The sequence below is a fragment of the Cryptomeria japonica genome, chromosome 7 (assembly GCF_030272615.1).
Source record: "Cryptomeria japonica chromosome 7, Sugi_1.0, whole genome shotgun sequence".
Classification (NCBI taxonomy): Eukaryota; Viridiplantae; Streptophyta; class Pinopsida; order Cupressales; family Cupressaceae; genus Cryptomeria; species Cryptomeria japonica.
The window spans coordinates 529,666,074-529,684,357 of NC_081411.1; positions in this window are offsets into that span (position 1 = coordinate 529,666,074).

Genomic DNA, 18,284 nt, shown 5'->3' on the forward strand with positions numbered 1-18,284 from the left:
TACTCTTGGGAAGACCATGGATTCATGACATACAAGCTGTACCATCAACATACCATCAGTTTCTAAAGTTTCCCTACAATGGGGAGGAAATCACTGTCTGAGCAAACTCAAATCCATTGCAATGTTGTAATAATATGAAATCAGCTCAAGAGGTCATTGCTCCACATAACAGAGAGGTAGCAGCTTTAAGCACACAATCCAAGGAACAATCATTTGCATCAATTCTATCAAACATGGAAAAACAAATGTAGCTAAGAGATAAAGAGAATGAAGAACATTTGCTATCAGGGAAAAACAAACAAAAGCAACTTGAAATTGAAAAGGATGAAGAAGCAGATATAGATGTCGATGTAGTTCACACGTATGCAAGACAAAAGTTAGGAACTAGCCTACTTGAATCAGAATCACATTCGGCTGACATGGACTTAATCAAGGACAATCAGGAGCTTCTTGTACAAGGTCATGCTGACGAGAGTATCGTTCTAGACATTGAAATATATACTAAAAGCTCTACCATCTCTATCATGACCCCTAATATCTTTGAAACTATTCAACCTGAAGATCCTTTATCCTTAAGCTATCCTGAACCTAGGATTGGGAAATGAAGGACATACTGACATTGATACCTTACCGAATGACCATGCCATATCCTTATATCTTAATGAAATCAAACCCGCAACAACTTGCACTAGAGATTCTGCTAACATATCTTCGAATAAAGTGGGTGCCAAATCTCCTAGTCGCAAAATTGAAAATAAAGAAAAGAATATCAGGTCTACTACTAAAAACCATTTATTGGCAACATCAGATCAGGAAAAAGCAAAAATAAAGGACGCATCTAACAGTGAAAACCTCCTCGAGGCGCCGAAAGATGGTAGATTTGACACCTTACTTAAATTTTATCAAGAGAAGTTATCTATTCTAATAGAACCAGCAGAGGTAGTTACGATTGGCACAACTGATCTACATCCAACAATCTCTCTATTAGAACTAGCAAGGCAAAAATATTTAAAACCCTTCAAAATAAGGCAAATAAATTTTACCTGGTCATATGTAGACATTTCAGGGTTCGATCCATAGCTTACAATACATCATCTGAATATCAGTCCAAGAGCAGGCATCAATAATAAAACACAACATGGATCAGGAGCAGGTATTCTATTCATCACACCACAAGGTCATACAATCCCAAGAGAATACAAATTAAGCTTTCCGTGCACAAACAATATAGCAGGATATGAAGCATTGGTTACAGGTGTCAAAATGGTTGTAGAATGGAACATTACACAACTTCAGTTCTTTGGAGACTCTCAGCTCGTCATCAATCATATCAATGATGACTATCAAACAAAAGATGACAAACTCATGCCTTACAAAAAGATGGTGGATGATTTCAAGAAATATTTTGTCAAAATCACTTTTGAATAAATTCCAAGAAATGATAACAAAGCAGCAAATGCCATGGCTACACTTGCTTCTCTATTACAGACACAGGAAAATCAAGAGCGTTATGAATTCCTAGTGGAAGAGTTGTCTTACCCTTCTCATAATTGTCCAGATTCCCAAACCATCTGTCAACTTGTTGGACATGATTCCTCCTGCTATAGCCAAACTTACACATACTTGAAAGATAACACCTTACCTCCTGACCTATCAAAGAACCAAAAGAGAAACTTTATTCACCAATCCTCCCATTATACTCTCGTCGTAGATACCCTGTTTAAACGAGGTCTAGATGGTACTCTTTTAAGATGTCTGGAACAAGAAGAATATGAGAAGTCCTTACATGAACTCCATAACGACATTTGTGGCACTCACTCAAGTGGTCTTACTCTTTCAAAAAAACTCATACGGTTGGGCTATTATTGGCTAACTATGGAATGAGATTCTTTTCAGATAGCTAGAGCATGCAAACAATGCCAGATCCATGGAAATTTGATTCATGTACTAGCACAAGAACTTAATGCTTTAGCAACATCTTGGCCTTTCTATCAATGGGGTCTTGATCTGGTAGGAAAAAAAAATCCTTCTTCATCTAATAGTCAAAAATTCATCCTTGTAGCTACAGAATATTTCACCAAGTGGATTGAGGCGGAACCTCTCATCAATATCACTGGAAAACAAATTGTTGCATTTATCTTGAACTACATCATATGTCGCTATGGAATACCCATGACCATTATAACTGATAATGGGCGACCATTCAAAAATCAGGATGTACAAGAGCTATGTGAGAAATTCAAGATCCAACACAGATTCTCAACACCCTACTATCGACAAGGAAATGGACAAGCTGAAGCATCAAACAAAACCATTTTGGAAATCCTCAAAAAGACAGTGAATGATGCTGGCAAATATTGGCATGTTCAATTGAAACCTGCTCTATGGGCCTACCATACTAGTATCCGCACACTAATAGGTGCCATACCTTTCTCTCTTGTTTATGGATCAGAATCAATACTGCCCATTGAAGTAGAGACACCTTCTCTATGAGTATCATTAAAAGGTCTTATCCCAGATGAAGAACAACGAGTATCTAGACTGCAAGAGCTAGAATTGATCCATGAACGAAGACAAAATGCCTTTGATCATTTAAAGGTATATCAACAAAGAATGTGTCAGAGTTATAATCACAGGGTAAAACCAATAGCATTTCAAGTTGGAGAACTAGTACTAAAGAAAATCCATGCAATCAAGCAGATTGAGAAAAGAAAGGAAAGTTTGAACCAAACCAGTTAGGACCATTTGTGGTCACAATAGTATTTGGGTCAGGAGCATATCAGCTATCAACATAGGACAGGGATCAGCTCGAGGAACCAATCAATAGCATGCATTTGAAGAAGTTTTATGTCTGAAAAATAAAAAACAGTGAAAAATAAAAAAATAAAAAAACAGTGAAAAATCTGAAAAATAAAAAACAGTGAAAAGATCAGAAAAATCCAAACCAAAAAAAAAAAAAAATCAAATATGAGAAAAAGTGCAATAAAAATAGATGGTGAAAACCTGGCAAACAGGCGCTATCTATCAACTAGCTCTTCCATCTATTAGTTCATGCATTTTTCCGCTTGCATTCATTCTCCATCAACGCTATCCATATCCATCATAAGCTTTTGTACATATGCAGGCATCTCAGTTGCTCTCTCACCATGGTTTGGATCATTGAGTATATCATAACAACTTTGTTTCTAGGCTTGGGGCAAAATCCTACACCTAGCTGGGGGCAAAATTTATGATCATTTTGAGCTTAATCAAACAGGTAAACCAATAGTTAGAGAACACTTATCAAGCAAAAACACTAAGACACATCCAATGTTGAACATGAAATCAAATTGTTAACTATCAAGCTATCACACGTCAGTCTAAGCACATCGTACATTCAATGAATGATATCTTTTGGATACTACTTTCAACACTTTGGTTCAACAAAATTATCTTGATTTTCACTATCATGATTCTTGAGTACCTCTAGGATGTCTTTGACTAGAGGAACAAGGAAGGAACATGATATTTTTCTTGTCTACTGTCTATAAATTAATCATTAGTAGGTGCAAATTTGTCTGAGGACATGATCATCGGAGTATCATCGAAGACATTTTCGATTTGTATATACCAATGGTTAATATTGTCTATTTTACGCAAGCAACACTCATGTCATCCTAGTTTAATTATACCTGGATGCTTGTGCTAACTTGCAAAATATCAAAATCCAGGAAAGTAGTGCTCGGGTCATCATGGTTTAATTATACCATTGATGTTTGTACTCACTTCCCACATTTCAAAAAGCTCAATGATGACAAAAAAGCAATAATCTAGTGACTAGTCCAATCGTAGCTTTGCATTTCATTAGCATTCACATTAGCATTTAGCTTGCATTTCATTCTTGCATGGGATCCCAAAAGCTCCTCTTATCCAAGGTCAACTCTATTGTAGGAAGCATCAATGTATTATCATAAGTGTATACACAATCAGAATGATGACTCATCTCTCTCCATATATTGTCAACTAAGCACAAATCTTATACTACCCCCTCAAATGCACCAATATCAGCATATCTAAATCATCCTGCAACCTGATATCAACAAATTGTCAGTTCTTTATCCAATCAATCTTATCCATCTTATCAATCGATCGAATCTGATCTATTTTATCATGTCTTATATAGGATGTATCGTTCTTGAAACCAGATGCTTTTGATCAAGTCTTATACAGGATATATCATTCCTGAAACCAGACGCTTCTGATCATCTTTATCTTATATGGGATATATCTTTCCTGAAACCAGACTAAATCTAGATCTTATCAAATCTAATCAATATTATCTTGTCAATCAAGATTTATCAAACCCTATCAATCATCGTGATCAAAGAACTCACACTTTCATCAATCAATGTTGTAGAGTCAAATCTTTTATAATCAGGACATCAATTTCGCAATCATCTAATCACTCTAACAAATCAATTATGTCAATTGATCTCTCGAGGGGGCATAATCGTACTGCAATTTATCAATCCATGTCTGGGGCATCCTATCAAATCAATATCATTATCAAAATGGAATTATTCTTTGAATCAACACGTCATCACACCTCGCTTCAAAGAGGGGCAAAATGTATACACCTAAAAATGGTCCGAAGATAATTAATTGAATAAGAAATTATTTAATTAATCCTCCTTCCCAATTTAATTGAATTCATTAGCAATTTGATTAAATTCCCCCTTTCATCTTCTTATTAATAAATCTAAGATTTAATAGGTTCATTTCAATAATCCCCTTTGATTAATTAATTCCTCCATCAAATTCATTTCTTCTAAATCCCCTAATTAATTAAAACAAATCAAATTCATGAGTTGTTGAAAATTAATTCACCTTTTCCTTTAATTTGAATTTTTAAATTCAAATTCTCCTAACTTCTAACCACCTAACCTAACCCATTCCATCTAACCCCAGGTTTAATTAACCCCATCCTAGCTTGCACATCCTAACCACCATGTCCCCTTTCCTTGGACACTTTGCCCTCTCATGTGCAAAGCTTCTTGACACTTGTCACCAAGTGTTCCCTTCCAACCAACCCCTTTTCCTACCAACCTCCAATTGTTCCCTTTCATCTAACCTCTTCTTCAACCACTTCCAATTTAACCCTTGATATCTTTAGATTCAATCTTGACCATTGATTCCTGCCACCTCACCCCTGACCTTGGAAAATCCTATAAATAGACCCCATTTTGGAGTTCAAAGGATCCCGATCCACATCTCGATCCACATTTTATCCCATCTCATTTGCATTCAAGCATTGTTACTATAGGTATAGAGCTCTTAGCAATATCATTTTAGCATTGTTATCATGATCAATTTTAGCTTAAATCTAGCTCATTTCTAGCTTAATGTGCTTATCATCTAGCTTAATCTCATCATTTCTAGCTTAAATGCATCATCATTATCATCTCAAATCCTCCATCTAGGTGTAGTCAAGTCACTGGAATTGCCTAACCAGATCTGAGAGCAAATTCATACTCGCATTTACTAGGATGCGATAGATCGATTAGCCATGATTTCATATTTCTTTGTTTATACTTTCTAATCATGCTTGTAATGATCTATTCAGTGTTTTTGTGTTGTAGCTTGAATTAATTAATTCACCTAATTAATTAAAAAAAATCAATTCATGAGTTGTTGAAATTAATTAGCCTTTTCATATTATTTCAATTTTTAAATTCAAATTCTCCTAACTTCTAACCACCATGTCCCCTTTCCTTGGACACTTTGCCCTCTCATGAGTAAAGCTTCTTGACACTTGTCACCAAGTGGTCCCTTCCAACCAACCCCTTTTCCTACCAACCTCCAATTGTCCCCTTTCATCCAACCTCTTCTTCAACCACCTCCAATTTAACCCTTGATATCTTCAGATCAAATCTCGACCATTGATTCATGCCACCTCACCCCTGAACTTGGAAAATCCTATAAATAGTCCCCTTGTTGGAGCTCAAATGATCTTGATCCCGATCCACATTTTTATCCCATCTCATTTGCATTCAAGCATTGTTACTATAGGTATATAGCTCTTAGCAATAACATTTTAGCATTGTTATCATGATCAATTTTAGCTTAAATCTAGCTTATTTCTAGCTTCATTTGCTTATCATCTAGCTTAATCATCATTTCTAGTTTAAATAAATCATCATTATCATCTTAAATCCTCCATCTAGGTGTAGTCAAGTCACTGGAGTTTCTAACCAGATCTGAGAGCAAATTCATACTCGCATTTATTAGGAGGCGATAGATCGATTAGCCATGATTTCATATTTCTTTGTTTATATTTGCTAATCATGCTTGTAATGATCTATTGAGTGTTTTTTGTTGCAACTGTAGGTTCACACTTCACAAAGCACAACATTTTGGCACCCACCATGGGGCCAGAATCATCCTTTTGGCCTCACAAGCTTCAACAAACATCCATCTCTGTCGGGCTTGATTCAGAATGTCGTATGAGTTGATTTTCCAGCTCGTATGAATTCCTTTCTTGTCCGAGACGATACTCCATTTTGACTCGTATTAGCTCAATTCTATGTCATACGAACTTATTTTTGTTGTCGCATGAGATATAAATTGTTATCGTATGAATTTCTGCTTTGAAATTTCTTTACTCGTATAAGCTAATTCTTGTGTCGTACGAGCCTATTTCTTCTTTTGTGCAAGATCTACTTGTTTGTCGTTTCAGCTGTCAAATTTTGTCGTACGATTCTTTGTCTCTGTAATTTTTAACATACTGCATTTTAGGGTTTTCTATTTTTAATCCGAGCTTTACTAATGCTAACACTGATTTGTTTGTGAGCTTTTTGGCAGCCTAACTCTTTTCTGCAGGATGATTGTAAAAGATGCTCTTGTCAAAGACCAAATTCAAAACACATCAATGACTACAAACGAACATATTTTGCAGGTTGCCTAAGAAAATTCAACAAAACTTTATGTATTCATTAAAGTTTTTTTAGGCACACTTGTCTTTTGGCTAAAAATGAACAATCATGTGTTTTGTATCTTCGGTGATAGGCGAGTATGCTCTCACCTTTCTTAGGTGATCAAAAAGCTAGACTCATCTTTTACATTTGTTAGTGCATTTCTTTAGAAGGCTTGCCCTCCCGAGGAGTAATAACTCTTAGCCATTAAGGCCGGTGAGAGGGGAACGACCTAGTGGGAATGGCTAACGCCAAGTAATCCAACCCACTATAAAATAAACGTGATTTGATGAAAATCAAGTCAACGACAATGCTGGAGAATAGCTCTCCTTCGTACCTTTGGGTATAAAAAACCTTGGTTTTCCAGGCTGGGAGACCTCTTAATTGAGTTTATACCTCGATGCGCCAAACGGATCCCTTACTAGTGCCAAGTTAAAATAGAAGCTACCTGATTCACCTCCGAAAGGGGGATAATCTTTGTGCAAGAGAGATAGTAACTCTCCTAAGATACTTGCCATATTGTACCCCTATTAGTGTTTGGAGTCAGATAATACGGCGTTGAGAATACATTGCATGAGACTCAGTGGCCCTATTCTGATTATCTATTGGGTGTGTACCTAAGTTTGCAAGCAAAGGTTTTCTCTCTCAACCAACTTCCTTAGGGTATAGCATGCTTGGAGTCACTTATCATATCCCGTGTTTGATGTGTATTCATCCCTAAATCGAAAAACCAGACATCCAAAACTGAAAAACATAAGAAAAACATCAAACTTCAGTGATAAAAATTCGATCAAACAAACATATTTTTCTCTGTCCTATGCTTTGTCATACAAGATATCTAGTTTGTCGTATGGTCAGTGGGAATTATCGTACGAGCCTGATAGCACAAAATCTTTTGTCGTATTGCTTGGCATTCTGTGTTGTACGAGAAACCTGTTTGATCATATGGTTTAAAAAGTTTTGTCATATGAGCTTCTTCTTTTTCAAAAGAAAATCCTAGTTTGTCGTATGGTCTTGTATAAATTGTCATTCGGGGCTGTATAGTTTGTCGTACGAATCTCTGTATTTGTTAGTCTAGAGCTGTGTCCTGCATGCCTTTTTCAGATCTGTCATTTTTGCTTGATCAATTTGCAGTAATCATAAACACCTATTAATCTATCACTTGTGCTTAAATTGTCTTCTTAGTTCGCTTGGTCAAGTTATCATCCATCAAAATCAGACTTTAGAACATAAACACCTCAAGATTTTCAAGTGCTCACCCTTAACAAGTTCAAAATCTAAACATCTTAAAGTGCATTATCACCCTATTTGATAAACTAATCACTCAAACATAGTTTCTCATTAGGATCTATCATCCCCTGTCATGAAACTGAAACATTTGGTCAGGATAATCTTGTCCCACGTCGTAGGATATATCATTCCTACTGGACTTGGTTCTTATCAAATCATCATCATTGCACTCCAAAACTGAAGATCAAAAAACTTGCAAACTTCAAAACACTTGAACCCTCTTTTAGTGTCATATCACTCTATCGTATCTACCTTGATAGTTGATCACTTATCAAAACAACCTTTAGACAATCAAATCCTAGCACAATATCAAACACAATGCCCATTTTAATTAGAGTGCAAAGACATAAGATCACTGAAACGTTGGAAATAGTTGAAGATCATAGAAACATGACATACCAGAACAAAATACAAGATAATGTATACACCTAAAAATGGTCTGAAGATAATTAATTGAATAAGAAATTATTTAATTAATCCTCCTTCCCAATTTAATTGAATTCATCAAACAATTCGATTAAATTTCTCCTTTTCATCTACTTATTATTAATCTAAGGATTTGTTTAATAGGTTCCTTTCAATAATCCCCTTTGATTAATTAATTCCCCCCATCAATTTCATTTCTTCTAAATCCATTAATTAATTGAAACAAATCAAATTCATGAGTTGTTGAAAATTAATTAGCCTTTTCCTATTATTTGAATTTTTAAATTCAAATTCTCCTAACCTAACCCATTCCATCTAACCCTGGGTTTAATTAACCCCATCCTAGCTTGCACATCCTAACCACCATGTCCCCTTTCCTTGGACACTTTTCCCTCTCATGAGAAAAGCTTCTTGACACTTGTCACCAAGTTTTCCCTTCCAACCAACCCCTTTTCCTACCAACCTCCAATTGTTCCCTTTCATCCAGCCTCTTCTTCAACCACCTCCAATTTAACCCTTGATATCTTCAGATTCAATCATGACCGTTGAATCTTGCCACCTCACCCCGTACCTTGGAAAATCCTATAAATTTACCCCATTTTGGAGTTCAATGGATCCCGATCCACATTTTATCCCATCTCATTTGCATTCAAGCATTGTTACTATAGGCATATAGCTCTTAGCAATATCATTTTAGCATTGTTATCATGATCAATTTTAGCTTAAATCTATCTTATTTCTAGCTTCATTTGCTTATCATCTAGTTTAATCATCATTTCTAGTTTAAATACATCATCATTATCATCTTAAATCCTCCATCTAGGTGTAGTCAAGTCACTGGAGTTGCTAACCAGATCTGAGAGCAAATTCATACTCACATTTATAGGGAGGTGATAGATCAATTAGCCATGATTTGATATTTCTTTGTTTATATTTGCTAATCATGCTTGTAATGATCTATTGAGTGTTTTTGTGTTGCAGTGATAGGTTCATCATGTATCTCTGAAGTGTGTACCTGTGAACCTGCAACTGCAACACAAAAACACTCAATAGATCATTACAAGCATGATTAGCAAATATAAACAAAGAAATATGAAATCATGGCTAATTGATCTATTGCCTCCTAATAAATGCGAGTATGAATTTTCTCTCAGATCTGGTTAGGCAATTCTAGTGACTTGACTACACCTAGATGGAGGATTTTAGATGATAATGATGATGCATTTAAGCTAGAAATGATGAGATTAAGCTAGATGATAAGCACATTAAGCTAGAAATGAGCTAGATTTAAGCTAAAATTGATCATGATAACAATGCTAAAATGATATTGCTAAGAGCTATATGCCTATAGTAACAATGCTTGAATGCAAATGAGATGGGATAAAATGTGGATCAGGATGTGGATCGGGATCCTTTGAAATCCAAAATGGGGTCTATTTATACGATTTTCCAAGGTCAGGGGTGAGGTGGTAGGAATCAACGGTCAAGATTTTATCTGAAGATATCAAGGGTTAAATTGGAGGTGGTTGAAGAAGAGGTTGGATGAAAGGGGACAATTGGAGGTTGGTAGGAAAAGGGGTTGGTTGGAAGGGAACACTTGGTGACAAGTGTCAAGAAGCTTTTCTCATGAGAGGGAAAAGTGTCCAAGGAAAGGGGACATGGTGGTTAGGATGTGCAAGCTAGGATGGGGTTAATTAAACCCAGGGTTAGATGGAATGGGTTAGGTTTAGGAGTGGTTAGGTTAGGTGGTTAGAAGTTAGGAGAATTTGAATTTAAAAATTCAAATAAATACTAATTAATTTTCAACAATTCATGAATTGATTTGTTTTAATTAATTAGGGGATTTAGAAGAAATGATTTTGATGGGGGGAATTAATTAATTTGAATTAATTAATTAAAGGGGATTATTGAAATGAACCTATTAAATAAATCCTTAGATTTATTAATAAGTAGATGAAAAGGAGAAATTTAATCAAATTGTTTGATGAATTCAATTAAATTGGGAAGGAGGATTAATTAGATAATTGCTTATTCAATTAATTATCTTTAGACCATTTTTAGGTGTATATAGAAATGACTTTTTGAAATGAAATGGGTTGAAAATAGTTTCATGACAACTGTTTGATCAAATGCCTAATTAATTGCATAAGTAAATTGAAGAGATCTTAAGGCCAATAAATTCATTTCTACACACAAATAAAAATATGCACAGGAATTGCAAATGAAGTTGGAAAGCCGATTTCAGTTGGGTACGTGGAGGCAAACAGAGGGAATATTCTTTCATGCCATTCAATAGTAGATCAAGGGCTAGATTCCAAGAATCATTTTGTCATGCAATTTAGATATTTTTTAATCTTTAAAATGGCTTTTTTTTAATCTTTTATATTAAGATTCAAGAGTCGGAAGAGTGTGCGAAGGGGTTACATGGTCTATTTAAGAAAGCGGAGTTATATATCAATGTAGGTAAGTCTTTCACAAAATTATTGTAATTCTCTAATTTAAATTATATGAGTATATATTGGTTTATATAATTGTTGCATCCTATGATGTAAATAATTTCTTTGAATTAAATAATCGAGGCTCTGATCATTCTTCAATTCTTTTATAGTGCTGAATTATTTCCTATGTTTGTGCATGCTCAAAGAGTGCTATAATTTATGTCATGGAAGATAGAATGTTTATATTGTAGATGGATTACTAAGTAAAGGTGTATAAAGCCATTAGCAAGTTAGGTTATTGCAAGGCAATAACATTTAATTGAAATGACCATAAGGGCATGTTAAATCTTGTGATAGAAGTATTTACATAGGATGGTTACTTTGTAGCCCCTAATAGGCATTGATCTAACTTTGTGTATTCTCCCATTCTTAGAAAATACTTTTGCATTTATAAATACAAAACCAAATAACATTTTTTTTAATTATTTGTTATCTCATACTGGAATTAGACAAATCACAAGGAAATAAATAGTCTCACAGGTTACTTACAAATCAATTCTCAAACTACTAGGCATCATTATGTTAGTGTGTTGTATGTCATACAGTACTATGATGAAAGAGTAATATTCTTGTTCTTGTAGAGCTTGAAATACAAAGGAAGCTAATTATAAAGTGTATCTCTTGTTCATTGGGCAAATCTCCCATTGAGACCAAGAATAAGACATGATTTTTTTATGATTCACTGATATCTAAATTTCAGAGCCAACATTAGGTAGGTGACATATTATAAAATACTACAAGTGAGGATATCTTGAAACAACATGTATAAACACAATATACTACTGTAGACATTTTTAGCATCCTAAATTGTACCTCCTCTTTACAATTTAGACCACATTTGGGGCCCTCACCTCGGTGTTCACATCCCCGTGCTTGACTAAGACCCATTTATGCTTGCATCATGCAAATATGGCATTAATATCACATTTTACCTTGCATTGCCCCTTTATCCTAGCTCCATATTAGGGTAGGACCAGGGCGTGTCACCTTGGTCCTCATAGGGACCTTCATCTAGATTTGTTAGAGCATGCCTCAATTCTCCATCCATGTCTACCACAACATCAATGTCCCATTCATGTTGTTCCATAGCATCCAAATCAAAATCAAAAATAGTGTTCAAAACTTGAATCTACCTCATCTACTAGGTTGTTACTTTAAAAACCTTGCTCTGATACCAATTGTTGAACACTACTAGATGCTAAGAGGGGGTGAATAAGAATACACTAAACTTAATCAGATTTAAACTTTTTCTTATCATTCATTCCATATACCTTATGCATGAAAGTACATAACTAAAACAATAAAAACAACCACACAAGAGCACCAAAAGTTTTACATGGAAAAACCAAACTGAGAAAACCATGGTGAGAACTATCTTACTATATGATAATCAGATTACAATGTTTAGGCCAGAGGCCAAGGAGCTCACTACCCCTGAGATGACTTGCAAATATAAGGCACACAACCTTAGGTGATGATACAAAAGGGACTTGCAAACATTGAAATCACTTCTTCAGAGCAAAATACAATATTTTTGATGAAAGACATTGATAGGTTTAAATTGTAATGAATCACATCCACTAAAATGTTGATCACAATTCACAATTCAAAACACATTAGAAAATGTCTTCATCACTACTTTGATACACTTTCAAACCATTGTACTACTTCACATTCACTTTGCACAATATAAGCAACTCTCATACATGTTTACGTGCAATGATTCCATCCTTTATATACCAACTGCAACATGACTAACATCAATTAGGTCAACCTAATTAAATGTAACATGTAAATGCAAAATTGTCGATCGAAAAAAAAACTCCAATAAAATATAGAAGGAAAAATGAGACGTGTGAGGTATCACACCATGTTGGTACACCTTACTATCCATTTAAAATCATCACCCATAGATCCACGCACAATTGCATGGACCAGAATACTATAGGTTAGTTGAAAAAGATAAAGCAGTTAAGGTACACTGATACAACTAATGCCAATTATGATGCATACCACCAAAAATACAAGTGGATGCCCAATATGGCATCACCAAACACCCACAACAATAAATAATCAAACCACATTACTAGAATAATAGTAGATATAGGAATGCAACACATTCCTATACAATAACACTGGAACAGTCACACATGATTGAAAACCAATTACATATCCCAGAAATCAACACCAAAGATCCATAAACATCATGATACCCCTTTATAAGCCTTTTGAAACATTTACAAATAAATTACACACATCTGCATGATTACATTGTTATCCCATTGTAAGTGCACTATACCATACAACATTCAAACCAAAGAATGTAACCAAGTTGCAGATTTACATCAACAAGAATGGACATCAATAACAACAAGAACTCATATTCGCAATAGTTACTTCATATAGTTCCAATGGTTTACCTACATCAGAGTAGGTAGTTATGATGGTTTTCCTCAAAAACTACCCAAATATGCAAAGGGCAAATTTGTCTTGATTGAGGTATGTAGCCAAATTTGTGAAGTCAATAAAAGGTTTTGTGAGAGAAAAAAGATTGGTATTCAATTATCTTTTGGCTTGGGTTATTATGTTTTATGACTTAGTTAGATGCCTTGAATATTGAGAGGTATCTTGTCAAGTACTCCACTTCAACTTATGGTCACCTTAGGCTACATTGTGACAATAAAGACTTTGTCAAAAACAAATTTCATTTAGGCCTTGCATTTAATCATGTTACCCATCTAGAAGATTATTTGGCAAACTGTGTAGAGGGTAAGTGCACCAAGATGGTGTGCAAAAAAGTGGACACACTCCCAAAAAAAGTTGAAAAAACATATAATGCACACGAGTTATTTCAAATTTAAAAAACCCCATACACATTTAGGCTCGTTTCACCGAGCATAAACAAAGCAAAACCGTGTATGGGGTTTATTGTATACTAAACGTTTACGGGGTTTATTGTATACTAAATGCATATGGGGTTTTGTTGTATACTAAATGCGTACGAGGTTTATGGTATACGAAACGCGTACATGTTTAGTATACCATAAACCCCATACGTGTTTTACTGGCAATAAAAAAAATTTAACTGCGGCTGCTTGGGTCATTTTCACCTGCAGCCGTACAAATAAATTGTTAGAGGGTTTTAAAAAAAAAGCAACGTGAATGGGATTTTGAAGAGAAACCACATCCATAATGGAAGGGCAGCCATGAGGTATGAGAGTTAGTTTTGTTCATCTATTTTATCCATTTGATAAATTATATTAAGATTTTGAATGTAAATTCATTGTTTTTTATTTTTTATTTTTATTTTTTGTTATGAATGCATGTCAGATTCTAAAAATACTGTCCCCCAGCAAGAAACACCTCCTAATAACTTAGGGAAACACCCATAGGATAACCCACATCCAAACACTCAAGATACAAACCTTCCAGCTCCTCCAATAGACCATTCACAAGCTACATAGGAGGATTTGATAAACCAGTTAACACAAAACACTGCCAAAATAACTAGATTGGTGAATAGACTAAAGACATCCAAGAATGAGCATCATGCATCCCTTGCCACAACCCTAGAATCATTGGCTAGTAGTGCCAATGAAGTTTCCAAACAAGTTACAAAATGGGGAAGCTATAGGGATCGATGTCGTGCTTTTATGCTAGTGGGTTGTCATATAATGAAGTGAATAAAAAAACATAAGTAAAGCACAAATATGTGCTCTTTTTACAAATGCCCAAACCATTGAGACCTTCCCTCTTAATTCAAAGAGGTTTCTTATACATTGATTAAAAATGGTTTTTGGAATAAGTGGTGGATGGTCTTTGACCAACCACCTTGTAATAATTTTGAGGTTCCATTATATTTTTTGAGGAAACTATATTGTGAGTTTATCCTCAATGAGTGGCTGAACTATTTTGACATGAGAGAGTTCAAGGGTAGAGGTGGAGGCTCTGCCCAAGATAGACTTGGAGCACGAAGGGTAATAAACTCCGAAAGCTGCATCCCCCTACCACCAAAACCTATTGTCCATGTCATGGTCCAGTAGCCCTAAAAGATTCGATGGAGCTATAGACTCTTCAGGCAACCACTACATTGACTGATGTCATCATTCAACATGGCAAACAATTATGACACCCTCTTGGCATGGACAATGATGTAGTAGCCAAACCATTTGGCCTTTGTGAGCCCATTCAACATGTGTGTCCCAGTTGTTCAGGTATATGCTCTGGGATAGATGTCGAGGCCAGTGCAGATGGTTCCACATCCCATCTGTGTATATGTTGCGGGGGTAGATGTCAAACTAGCACTGCACAAGATGTGGTGTTGACTGATGATTTGATGGATATGGTGTTTGGTGGTAGACATAAGTGTGCTGATTTGAATTGATAACATTTTATTTATCAATCACTTAAAAATTGTAAATGTAAATAAATTTTCATTTATAGATTGATTTAAATTGATACAAACAATATGCATTTCAGGATGCAACAATGGTTGTTAATACACTGTCTCATATTCCTCCTGCAATTGTTGCAATTGGAGCTTCGACGCCTAAGGTATAAATTTTGTAACATGTTAAAAAATAATAGTACCTTGAATTCAATTTTTTTTATATAAGATATACTAACTCTCTTTAGTGTATAATTATTTTGCATTTTATAGGGGTTGTATGGGGATGTAATGTCCCAAATTGATAATGTCATGCTCTCGACCATTGATTTTAGCCTAGAAAGCTATGCAGTATCATATTTTGCACACCTCTTATTTATGTATTCTTTTGATTGAATATTCAAGTCATTTAAATTTAGATTTGTTAAATTATATTTAATATTATCTATTGATATCTCATGTTTTTTTTTTTTTTTTAAGGGTAGCCCACGCGTGTCTAGGACACCTCGTAGGCAAAAGAAATCCTTGAGGATGCCTAAACGTCAAAAAGTAATTGAACACATTTTTAATTGACACAATTGTTTGAAAAGATTTAAATTGAAACTTGTAGATTGATTAGTCTTTTTTTGTTTCTTTTATATACAATGGCAATTGGGCTTTGTAGATTTGATGAATGCACTTGATACACTAGATGATCAATAAAGAGAGGAGGTACATGTATCTCTCTACTTTATTTTCTTGATTTTATGATTATATGCACATGTACATGCATGAACTTTAGCTAAATTATAATCTTATCATTTTTCATAGAAAAATAGCCATAGTTGGCGAGCCCTCCTAAGTCAACAGGAGAAGCATCTCAGGATCCGACACACTTTTGTTCTATATATTGTAGATTTTTAGTGTTTTTGATCTATATATGTTATTACCTTGTATTAATTGTATTTAACCTACAATAGGCCCCTTCACTGTTTGTCCATAATGTGGATCCTCTCAAGTTCCATTTTAAGAGGACTCCTAAGTCTGACAAGGCAACAACAAAATAGACGGTAGATCCTAGATCGATAAATGAGGTAATCTACAATCGAATTTCAAAGAAAGTATAGTTGAATGTATAGTTATGTTGATAATTGTGAACTATTTTCTACAAAAGGATTTTAACTTGGCTTTTGAATTGTGGTTGTGCAACCATCTATAGAGCCATAAACAACATCTAAGAGGCTCGATTTTGATGATCCACCACAACTATAAGATCATATAGTGTTAGTTGTGGTCATCGACAAACCTTTATATCTGGATATATCCTCCACTTTTATTGTATATCGATCTAGACATGACATATGCCACATTTTTGTAAAACTTTTATTGACTTGGCATATATGCCATTTTTGTAAACATACACAATTATTGTGTAGTTTGATATATATAAATGTTGATATTCGATCCAATAAATGTGCATTGTGTTCATTATTGTGCATTTTGTTGATGTTGATATTGATATTCGGTACATATACAATTTATTCATTGTGTTCATTATTGTGCATTTTGATATATATAAATGTTGATTGATAATTGATACAGTTGATTTTTGCTCAAACAAAGACATACAATTCATTATGTGAGCAATATATCAAAAATGCTCAATGAAATAAGTCTGAATGACAATAAACAAGCTTACAAAATTGTAATAAAAGAGCCTCCAACACACAATCATTAAAATTTCTCTCTACTAAAATAGTAGTTGCAATCTAGGTATTGTAAAACCTAGTGGCTTGCTAATCAATTACTTCAACTAAAAAATACCTTTTGTTGAATTCTACCCCATATAAAAGAAGACTTAATAATTGCCATCAGGGAATATGAAGTATTGCAACCCTAGAATATGATTTGATAAGCTTTCTCAGATATTGAACTACCCCTAGAAAACTCCATGTCTCAATCACAATGAAAGTCTTGGATCACTTCAAAATAGCTTCCACTTTTACTAAATTCCTAACAATAGATGGATCTTTGTTTGATAAATTTTGATCTCAGCTACTCCATAGACTTGGGTAATCTTTGATCTTAGACTTACACAACTATTCGGTGTATTTGGTGACTGCCCTATTATAAAGTTAAATGAATATTTGTCTATGTAATCAGCAATATGAATATAAACAACAAAAATCTATTTTCTACAATCATGGGTTAAACTCTATTTTATTTTATATATCTCTATGCTGATTTTTTCAAAAAAAATTGTACTTTTGGTTTGCTGATTTTTTCCCCAAATGATTTTTGTTGCTATGATATAAAGCAGTACAATTGTGGAATATGATTTGATAAGATTTCTAAAATATTGAATTAACTCTACAAAACTCCTTGCCTCAATCACAATGAAATTCAATGGTAATGATCACATTTGATCCATGGTAATGATCACTAGATGCTTTTGATTCCTTTCCTTTATATTTGTCAATGTGAGTGGTACGGGAGCAACCTCATGCTTGCAATGGTCAAATTTCGGTTTTTTTTTTTTTTTTTGTTTCATCTAAATAAGGTCATTTGGTACCATTAATGATCATTTGGATTCATTTGTGAAAGTTTGGGGTCATTTGGATAAAAGATGTAAAAGTTGCTCAGTTGTTGTCAAAGTTGCTCAATGGATAAATTTGATTCTATTCATCGTGGGCACGAATGAGCAGCACGAGCACATCCGGGTAGGTAGGTTTATGGTAGGAATGTTCATGTTGT